The sequence below is a fragment of the Marmota flaviventris genome, chromosome 12 (genome assembly GCF_047511675.1).
Source record: "Marmota flaviventris isolate mMarFla1 chromosome 12, mMarFla1.hap1, whole genome shotgun sequence".
NCBI lineage: Eukaryota > Metazoa > Chordata > Mammalia > Rodentia > Sciuridae > Marmota > Marmota flaviventris.
The window spans coordinates 22,519,249-22,530,886 of NC_092509.1; positions in this window are offsets into that span (position 1 = coordinate 22,519,249).

Sequence of the window (11,638 nt, forward strand, 5' to 3'; positions counted from 1 at the left end):
ATTCTGGGAACTGAGACAGATGCATCATGATGATGGTGGTGAGCAGGCGAGGTTCTAATCAGAATCATGCTTGTCCTCAACCGCCCTAGGGGAGCATGCACACAGCCACCAAAGCTCCCCTGCAGTGGGCATCTAGTACAGACTGCCAGGTACTGTGGTTGGGGTTTTACACACATTATCACATTTCATCTCTTTAAAGTTCCATTTTACAGCCAAGGAAATGGTCTAGACAAGATTTGGTCCTGATTTGCCTGTCTCCCATCATCTGGCCCTGACACTGTACTACACAGGGTTATGAGATCCATCCTGCCTATGTCAGAGTAGTGACAATCAAATGATACCCAGTATGTGAAACACTTGAAGAACTAGAAAACCTTGCATAGGTAAAGTCTCGCAATTTTATAATAAAAACCTTTAAAAAGAAAACTAGCATCCATAATAATGCACTGATAATTCACACTCTAATTTCATTTAAATGAAATGTTCAGAACAGATAAATCTATACATAGAGAAAGTAGATTATGGGCTGCTGAATGCTGGAAGGCAGGATGGAGAGGTCAGAGAGTGATGGCTAAAGGGCACTGTTTCATTTTTGAGTGACAAAAATGTTCTAAAACTGATCCCAGTGATGGTTGTACAACTCTGTGAATATCCTAGCAAACATTGAATCATACATTTTCATTGAATTATTTGCATAGTATTAAATCATAGCTCAGTAAAGTGGTTACAGTAAATAAATAATATTTTGTAACAAAAACCGAAAGATGGTTTGGTGAAATGCATAAAGTTCTACTAAGGAGAGGTATAAGGGAGGATAGAAAATATCCACGTATTTGGTCAGGTGGAAGATAGTGGTCGCTTTGGTAAGAACAGATTCAATGAAGGGACCAGATGGAAATCAGAATGGAGAGAGAGTGGGGAAGTGGAAACAGCTATGGATAGGACTATTTCAAGTGATCTTGCTGCAGGAAAGGTAAAAGAAAGGGGGGCAGATGATACATGGAAGGGGGCTGTAGGTCAAGAGATTATTTTTTCATTTTGTTTTTAAGATAAATATATTAAAGATATTAAAGTGTGTTTTTACATCGATGAAAATGACCCTGTTGAGAGAGATTGATGGTGTCAGAGAGAAGGAATTACATTGAGATCAAAGTCTCTAAGAAGAGAAGAGGAAGCGGGAAATGGACCACACACATTGACAGCTCCAGGTAAGAGGAATAAAGGGAAGCTGAGCATCATTACAGACAGAGTGACAGATTTGGTGGAAGGGACAGGGGCCCTTCCTGAAACATGAAGTAAGCCACCTGGAAACGAGGACCTTCCGGAAAAGACATGCTGGGGGTCTCTGCATCCTGCTGGAGGAGAGAGAGAAAGGTGGAAACCACCCTCAGCAGGGCAGATAGAACAGCCAACCAGACAAGCCTCAGAGTCAGGCCCGGGTGAGCATCAGGGGAGTTGATGATCAGAAGTTCAAAACGAGGCCAATCTGTGAATGAGGCCAAACCCCAAACCCTGGTCTGGGTCAAAATCTTGGACAAAGGATGGGTTGGATTTCCCCAAGGTTACTTTCACTGTGTGTTACTGTTTCTCAGCAAGAAGGCAGGGAAAAGGAGATTTTAAAAAGTAAACATTTTGAAATGAGGCAAGTGATCTTTGCTGGCTGCTCCTTTACCAGTTCTTCATGGGGAGGAATCCAAGACTGAATGGTACCTGTTTCAGGACCCGTTTAGCCCAAAAGGATGCTTCAGTCAAGAGAAAGCTGTATTCCTCCTCTGGTTTGCGGAGAAGTGGAGATAATGGCATCAGGGGACTTGATGTGTGGGTTCTGAGTTTGTATCTAGTTGCTGGGCCTTAGATAGTCCTCCCATTTGTATTTCTGGCCTTATCTTTGAGTCTTCTCAAGGTTTCATGGCATCAGAGGAGTCCCTGCTTCAGCCTGGTTAGATAAATTTCTTCAGAAACACTCAGATGCACAGGGAAGACTAAGAGTGTGGTCAGTGTGCTGATATCTGCTCTTTACTTCTAGAACTCTGGCTTGAGCAGTGAGATGTCTACATTCTTTGGAGCTACATTTTAGGACAGAGCTTATCATATGGGATCTTGTGAGATTATGCCAGTGCTACTGTGAGAGATCTTGGATAAGATGTGAATACCATTTTTTGAACTTCCCAAACCACACATTCTGGTACTGCTAGCGACCTGGCAGTCCTGTAGGAATTCAGTGAGATGTTGTTTAGCTGCCTTGTATGGCAGTGAATGGTAGGAAAGTGTTCATTCATAGGAGACCATTCTTAGAATTCTATGTAAATTGGGAAAGACTGTTGATAATTGGTGAGTGCCATTTTGCATGTGAGAAGGACCCTAGGCTGAAGATGGCAGTCTCTCCCACCTGAAATATCCAATAGATATACTCCTTATATCTATTGGAGTAGATATATTTCTTATCTACTCCAATAGATATAAGGCACAAACAGATGGGAACTTGTGCAATAGAAAATTGGAGGGATATTTTCATTCCAAAGAAGAAATTTTTGTATGTGGCCACTCAAACTCTGCTCTTGCCATTTTGCTGTTGAAAACACTGGAAAGCAATCTTTATGGGTTATGTAATTTAGAAGAGAAATTTATTGTGATGTTTTCTATATTTTTGTTGCAATTTCCATCCAGTTATTTATTTTGAATTCTTTATTAAAATTTATTAGCATTTGTGTTTTCAAATATGTCTAGGTATCCATGTGTTAAGTTTTGAAAATGAGAAGTGAGAAGAAAGAAGAAAATCCTAAGTGTAGACCTGCAGATATTTCTGATCAAGTGATGAAGTAACAAAAATTACACAATTTTCTGAGTCATTCCATTGTACTAATGTCACAAAGGGCACACAAAAAATCTGTGTGTTCTGATTCACAGTGGAAAAGTGCTTATCAATGAATTTATGGGTCATCCACGTTATCTTATCCCATTTTGCATACTTTCGGCAAACAACTTATAAAGGCAGCCATGAGTCCAGATTGTCCCTCAACTCTAAAAAGTAAAGACACTGATTTTAAAGTCATTGGAAATCTCAAAATGGTGTAAAGCACTTGTTAAAAAGAGTCATTTTCAGAGAAATGGTCCCGGAAACAACTTAGTATTTAGTAGCAGACTTACTGCCCCTCAAAGGAAAGGTCACACCTTTAGTGGGAACCTAAGAATTCTTCACTCTTAAAATTATACTGAGTTAGATGTTGGGACAATTTGTCATGTATGAAATTGAAAAGTTTCCATGTTCTAACAGTTTGAAAAAATTGACATAATGATGATAAATCACTTCATGATGAAAAGGTTTTGTATAACAAACTGATAAAAGCAGCCCTCTCATCTAGTTTGACACTAATTATGTCATTTGTAAGGTTTTTAAATAATGATGAGACTCAAGACATATTTCTAGCTGTAAAAACTGCTCAAAAGAAGCAAAGGTCAAGATGAGGTTTATATTTTATCTTCCTGTCCTTTGACACAAAGCATCCTTGTGAGGAACTTATTGGCAAATGTACTGATAATGCCTCTTCTATAGTTGGTTCCATAAACTTCTTTGCTTCTTTTGTGGAATGAAAAAATCTTGACATGGCCACAATGCACTAATTTGTCCAGAAATTGGTGCTGGGATAAAACACCATTGGCGAAGGAATAATGAAAGTTTTGGGTGTGGTTGCAGATACGGTTAGCTTTACTAAACAGAGATCAGTTCCACTGAAAAATATTTTAGAGAATTGTGTGGAAGCTCACAGACATAATCTTCTCTTCCAAATAGAAATATCATTGGTGTGCTTGAGAATTGCTTTCAAAATCATATAAGAGCCAGTTTTCCAGGGCACTTTGAAGATGAAGAATGGTTTGCCAACGCTAGACAAATTAGATGTTTTTCATGACATGAGCTGGTTGAATGTTGAATAAGTCTCTGTAAAGCCCTGGAGAAAATATTTTCACTAAAAATGTCAAAAATTTTTGTACATAAAAGGAAACTGAATTTTTTGGAAAAAATTATGTTGCAAAAGATCATTGAGATGCTTCCATTGCTGCTTGCGCCTGAGGGTAGTAGTAAGTCTTAATTCATATTGAGAAGAATCTGAAAGAACCCAGAATAAAATTGAACCATATTTAAATGCAAGTGCATGAGCAAATGAGGAAAACGTCTTCTGAATTTTTGGATGTGCCTAAACAGTTTGTAGAGATGGGGAAGAACTATAGCTGCAGACGGATCCTACTCTGTAGATGGGGCCATAGGATCTTTCCTGAGATAACTGTCCTGGGTTTCAGGGTACCAAGGGACATTTTGTTGCACTCTCAACCTCTCACACATATGAACAAGTTTTCTGTTATTTCATAAACACCAACAACAACTGCAAAAGTTACATTTCAGTTGAAAATGAAATCCATGTGTTCTTCCCTCTAGCTCAACACAGGATTGTATCAAACAAGCAGGGGTATATTTCATTACATCTTTTTCAGTTTCAGAAATAACACTTCATATTTAAATTTATCAGAGTTGAATACATCAATACTTATCATTTTGTTATTAGTAAGCCTGTATGTAAGCCTGATTCTATCAGCCAGTAAGAAACTCTTCTTTTCCAAGCATTAAAATCATGTACTAAGCCATATTTTTATTCACATTCCCTTGACTTGAGATTCTAGAAGTTTTGTCTTTGGTAGTTGATTAATTTTAATCCTGTGAATAACATTAATTAAAGAAAAATTGTTATCTTCCTTTCAATTCAATCTATTGAGCCAAATTTAGAAAGGTTAAATTCTGTTTTGGCTTAAGCCAAGTTATATAATAAAAATTCATTATATTTGTTTTCTGAGTTTTAAACATTGTTTGAAAGGGAAAGGAAGAGCTTCATTTTAAAAAGGTAGACTAGATTTACTTATCTATTCTTTTTTTTTTTCCAGGAAAGATTGCTTAAAAATGGATTGCTAGTTTCCAATTAGAAAAGCAAATTTCCCTGTACATATAGCACACGCCATACATGTCGTACATCTTTAAGCTGTGACCTGAAAATCACTTCAAGTGTTCCTCCAGGCTGAAAAGATGGAAAAAGCCTGCTCTTGGGAGCCTTCAGTTGCCTTGTTAGAAATTTACCTTTTAGGGAGGTTGGAAAGGCCATGCTCCATGGTCATTTATCGAAAGCAATGTAGCTCCCTTTGTTCCTGATCAACACCAGACTTTTTTCCAGTTGGCAATATCACTGTTAAGAATGCTTTCCTTTGAGCCATCCATGTGGTGACTTTGCACTCTCCTAGGCTGGGCCAAAGCTGCACCAGGTGAGGGACAGGCGTTCGTGAAAACAAGAAAATGACTTCCTATTTTCGCAATTGGAGGCTCATAAATTAACTCATTTGTTGGCAATGCACTTTCAGTGTTGAGATCAGTGGTTCAAGGAGACCTTGCCTACACTTACAGGAGCTAAGGGTGTCCCTGTGGGGCTCTGTGTCTAGACAGGAGTCTGAGGTTTTCTGGTTGCCCAGAGGCAAGTGTGAGGGGAACAGAATCCTGTTTTGGAACTGTTGTATCTGCTGTCTCCAGTGTCTCACACCAGTGTGGATGGATTTCTAAAAGGTCAGAAAGCTGAGACTTCACTGAACTTAGCCTTCCCGTCTGCTTACTGATGCTTGATTATATGTAAAATGTCTACATTGTGGCAATATTTGATCTTCCACTTGATTTTATTATTAGAACCTAAAGGAGGACTTGTGTGGAGGTGTAACCAACCTCATCCACTTCAAACTTTTACTATTAGGTTATCTATCAAAAATAACCAAGAATTTTGTGTGGGCAAATACAAGTTGAGACAGCTCCCAGCTTACAACTGTGGGGTATATGGTGAGGGATGGCGTTTTGCAAAGTGAGACCCAGGAAGAGGGGCTAGAGATTTGAAGTTTTAGCAATGGTAGCAGTTGCACTATTGATCTATAGAATATAAACTGAATCAGGAGGGATGTGAAGCCATGAGAATTGTTAAGTGACGAGAAAAGATGGTGGAATAAAATGATTGGTAAGGAGGAAGAATCATTACAATTTTCTTGTTAATGCCTTTTCCCTTCCCTTGTTAAAAAAAAAAGATTTCAGCTGTGCACCCTCAAATAAAACTCAAGAACATCCTAAACAAAAGACTGAACCTTGATGAAATCCTTTATTATTCACTATGGTAACTTGCTTCTTGATTTTGCAAATAAGGATTCTCTGAAGAGAAATTTTAATCTAAGGACAACTTTTTTCCTTCATGGTTCATTTTATTTTATGCATAGATAGTACGTACTAAATGAATACAAAGATTTTCAGGAGTACTTTACACAAAATAACATTTAAAATAGAGGTTTTCTGTCAAAATTAATTATAGAAAGTTTTCTATGGAAATGAGTTTTGAATTAACTTCTACTTTATTTTTTAAAGATGAAAACCCACACAGCTTTTTGTCCACATTAAGGTGACTTTTTTTTATTCCACCATATTTATCAACATAATTTTTCTATTCCAGGAAACTTTTGTTCAAGAAATAAAACCTGCAAATATCCAATGGGTGTCTAGAAGCAGGATTTGGCATTTCTGCCTCTGTTTTGCATCTGTCTCCTTTGTTCTGAGTCACATTGGGTTCCAGGAACAGTAGATCTGATTGATAAGTATCTTGTGATGAGTGCAAGCTACCTCCCAAGCATCAATAATGTTCCTATTGCTGTCAAGGCCCTGTGAGATTCTGATAGACCAGATCACACCTGATCAAGTTCACCTGCTTTGGCAACTTTGAAAAGCCTTTGGCGGTGCACTCTTGCCCTCATTCCCCTCAAAGTCATGGTCAGCCACTGGAAGACAGGGCTAAGGACATGGGTGCCCTGTATCTCCCAGTGTAGATGTTCATTAAAGTTCCCTTCATACTTTTCACCATTACCTTTTCTGTTTAGTATCTGAGACAAGTGGCTGGACCTGATTTTTTGGGTCTCCAGAGTCAGGCTGCTGGCCAAGGACTACAGTAACACCCTCTGCTTTAACCCATTCAAAACCTAACATGAAGTAACCTGATAGTAACCAATCATCTTTTCTTCCTTCATTGTTCTATCTTTTTGTTCCCATGTTGCAAAACCATCCATTGACCGTGGGAGCTCTCATTCTATTTCACAGAATGGAGGCTGCTCTGCTTCATGAATTGCAGGTAGAAGCCAATCAGATCTTTGGCTGAATTTTTTGTAATTTTGTCTTTTAATGTCACTAAGATGGCAGTAAGGATAAATGGAAGCATAAACTTGTTTACATTAATATTCATTTTTTAATAACAGAGCTATTATCCTTTCTGCAGAACAACATCCCCATGTTTATGGAGCGTTGGTAATAAGTATTGGGGCTGAGTACTTTGTTAGCACTGAGTTCCCAAGTCATTATATAAGGGATACTCCTACTATTTCTATATTACAGGATGAAAAAAATGAGACGCAAAAAGGTCAAATGATTTCCCAAAGGTTACAAAGGAAGGGAGGGGACTGGGATGTGAACCCTGGTGGTTTGTTCTCAGAGATCAGTATTCAAGCCATGAAATTCGTCTTTCTTCCTTTCAGACATGAATGGTTCTCCACCACACACAGTACCTCTCAGACTTTTCTTCGTATGCGCTTTTCTAATCTATTCTAGGAGAAGACCTAATGCAGTGTCTTGTATCCTGACCCAGCCCAGGGCTCACTGCTCTAGAGCTGAAAATGGATCCAACGTGTCTCAGAGAACTAATTCCCAAGAGTTATGAGTCATCCCTTCTCCTTTTAGAGCTTCCAGTGACCCAAGAGGGAAAGAGAGCTACTGACGTTTAAAGAAACCCAGTTTATCAATTAGGAATGAACTTGCTTTGATTTAAAAAAAAATTCATGAAGGGATTTGTACACCTCATTTCTACTGTTTCACCAAGGTCTTGACTCATTGCTGCAGGTTGTATAATTAGTCACATTAATCTAGCAAACGATGCAAAATGCTTGGTAATGATGTCTAACTGGGGCATTTCAAGGAACCTTTGTTGTTTAATTAGGAGATAACGGATGAGAATGTTGAGAACACAGGGTTAGAAAAGGCACTTGCATGTCTATGTACTCATGCCCAGTTCAATACAATGGCTTTTAAAGCCAACCATTCAAATAAATTGACATCATTATGGTACATGAATTGAAACGGATTCATTATTCACTAACTAATTTTATTTTAACATACACTTAGGAGCAACCAATTACTGCTGGGGATAATAAAAGGTGTTCAGATGAAGCAATGTACTCAGTACAAAGGATGGTGCCTGTAAACCCTCTTTGGCCCCCATTACCTACCATCTTTCCAGATGGAGCTGTAAGTTTGGAAATTTATCTCCTGTATATGTGAAACATCAAATCATTAAATTGCAAAGCAATTCAGTGTGTATCATTTATAGCTATACTTCCCTTGAAAACAGATGAAGACTTTATCCTCGGTTTGCACTATCCCCCTCCAGAAGATCAGATGAAGATTTATGTTTCAGTTTGGATGCTTTTAATTGCAAGGAACAGAAAAGCAAAGTCAGCCCGTTTTAAACAGAAAGGGGGACTTAATGGCTGGAGGCAGAGTAGGCTTCGCTTAGAGCTCTGGGTAACTGGAGCTGTGGTTCTAGTCCCAAAAGTTCCCTCCACTCTGCCTTCCTCTGTAGTTGAGCTTCTTCCTCGGGCTGATTTCTCTCATAAAGGGAGATAGATGACTGCAAAACACACTTCCTGAAAAGAGAGTGGGTCACCTCCCACAGCCACCTCACAGTAGCAGTGAGCTTCTCAAGTTGGGTGGCTGAATTCATGTGGCTGGGGAAATGGGATGCGCTGATGTGCTAAGACCTAAGCCAAGAAGGGTGACCACCTTGATTGGCTCAATACTCATCAAGGACTGGGATGTAGCTCAATGGCAAAGCATCTGCCTTGCATTCACAAAGCCCTGGTTTCTACCCCCAGTTCCAAAAACAGACAATTAAAAAAAAAAAGACCCACTAACCTCCCTCTGTGTCCCTTCTCCCCTACATACACACAGGCTAAGATGGGGACAGATGCACTCAAACTGGGAAGGAAAGGGGGAAATTTGTGGAGATAGCTTTGGTGTCTATTATAGTCTATACCAGTATTCAGGATGTTGAGAGAAGCCATATGTGATGGTTGTTTGGGGAAACAGATCCAGAATGGTTTGGTGTTATGAGCCAGCCCTGGGCTGTGTGTGTGAGCTATGAGCATTTGAGCGCATGAGGGGACTGGACTGACATTGCTTCCCTGACTGGGCTGTGCGACGTACGTGTCCTTTTCACTCGCTCTTCCTATGATCCCACACAGGATCTGCGATGGTTGTGGCCTTCCAAGATGTCAGTCAATCTGCTAACCACAAGACATCAAGAAGCTAGACGCAACCCCTAAAACCTGACCCCTTGACTCATTTGGAAAGAACATTCCATTGAACCTCCCTTTGTGTGCCCTCCTAAAAAATAAAGAATCCAGGTGCAAGCTCTCTCTCCTTCCAATGAACCCCTAAGCTCAAGAGCCATCCTGGATTTTGAAAAGGTATTTTTGTGTGCTTGCGTGCTTTCTTCGCAGCTTTCTCAGTTATTGATTGATGTAGCCAGATTTTGTGAACCCAGCATCGGTCTCCAGCCTGGCAAGCTGGATAGTTTGATCAGTCTTATTTTTATTTTGGTACTGGGGGTTCAACCCAGGGTCCCTTTATTGCTGGGCCACATCTCCAGCATTTGTTTTTGTTTTGTTTTCTTTGAGATAGGGTCTAACTTGCTAAGGGCCTTGCTAAATTGGTGAGGTTGGCTTGAACTTGCAATCCTCCTGTCTCAGACTGCTGAGTTGCTGGGTTTACAGGTGTGTGCCTTCACACCCTGTGGTCAATCTTACTATTAACAAAGATCAAATGCAGGTTCCTTCAGGCCCTCTTCTCAGTGAGGCCTTGGCCTTGGTCTATGAAGATTGCAGATTCAGCATAATCAATTGTGTCCGCTCCCTATTACACTGAAAGACTCAAACAAACAGCAAACGGTTTCTAAGGTCAAGGCCGTGCCCTTAGGAGTCTGGTCCCCTTAAGTTATTACCTGCCAAAGCTCAAGGTTGCCAAGACAATTTCTCTGTTCCAGTCAACACTTGAAAGTCGGGCCTAACTTGGGCCATGTCATCTAAACCCGGGGATCCACCCCTTGTCCTGCTTCTTGTAAATTTGTACTTGTCAGCCTCTACCTCCTGAGCCCCTGCTCTTTGCCCATCTCCCTTCCCCACTTGTCCTTTCAAACACCCCATCACCTGTGTGCAGATTGGAGATAAAGTGTTTATGCTGGACTCTTTTATACAGCAACAAACTGAATAAAGTCTGTTTTCATCCCCTTTGATGAGTGTCTGGTACTCTCTGTGTTTTGTACCATGTTTGTAAGAATCAACTTTCAAACCCCTACTCCTTCCGTGCCTTTATTTTCATTGCTCTGCATCTGTATAACATGGACTTTAAAGTCATGACTTTGTTCTTAGATGAACTGCTGAGATCCCCTCTATATCGATGTCTTAGGAAAGGAGCTGGCTGTGGATGAGAGATGTAATTTGAACTTGTTTTTCTAAGTGATGACTCTGTGGTCGTGACATACACAAGTATATGTACAATGTGGCTGATTACATAATGTAATAGTTTCCCATAGGTTTTTTTTCCACATCTCTCACCCCTGATCGATGGGTTTACTTTCAGATGACTAAATTCTGTTGGCGAAAGTCTCCTGAGGTTTTCCTGGATTTGGGAGGATCTGTCGCTTTTGGTAGAGTAGTGGGAAGGTGAGACTGCTTTCCTTGTAATGGCTTTGGGGAATTGTGCTATATTGAAGACAGTTAAGGAATTCCTAGGCAGGTAATTTATGAAATGCTTGCTCTAATTAATATATTTATTTTGTCATTGATTTTCATCCAGCAGCCGCCAAAGTCACCCCTGGGTTTTTTTTACTTATTACACCAAGGTAGACGTGTGCCATGGGGAGAATGGAAGGGTTCTGTAAGAGGATTTACAAAGCACCAATTTCAGGATGTGGGCTTTGAGGGAGTCAGTGGGGAAAGGGTCTCAGGAAGCCGAGATTTGTTCTTGAGGAGAAGGTGACTGTGATCTCAGTAAATCTTAAAAATGTAGGGAGGGGAGACTAAACAAGGAGAAAGCCACCATTGGTAAAGAAGTAGTAGCCACTCATTTTGGCTGAGGGAGTGACCATATTTTTGTCTGTGCTTCAATGAAACGATGAAGTGGGCCTGCTTCATCCCACTTTACCATGGTCTCAGAGTACCCGTATTCCAGGCTGCTATTCTCTGAGATGGTTCATGTCTAAAGGAAAACAACAGAGCCTGGCTGTGAAGTCAGGCCAGCTTCTGAATGTGGGGTCAGGTGCTCATGGTGTGGCTGAGCTCTCACACAGCAGAGGTGATTCCTGGGTCTAAGGAATCTACAGTTAAGTGGGGGTAGAGAGGTGGGAACCAGAAAAAGGATAGAAAAATGTCATTTACTCCATCACCAATATGGACTGAGTGCCTCTAGGAAACAGCTTTAGTTTGGGGCATGGAATATATTAATAAACACGTATCCGGAGATCGGATCCTCTGT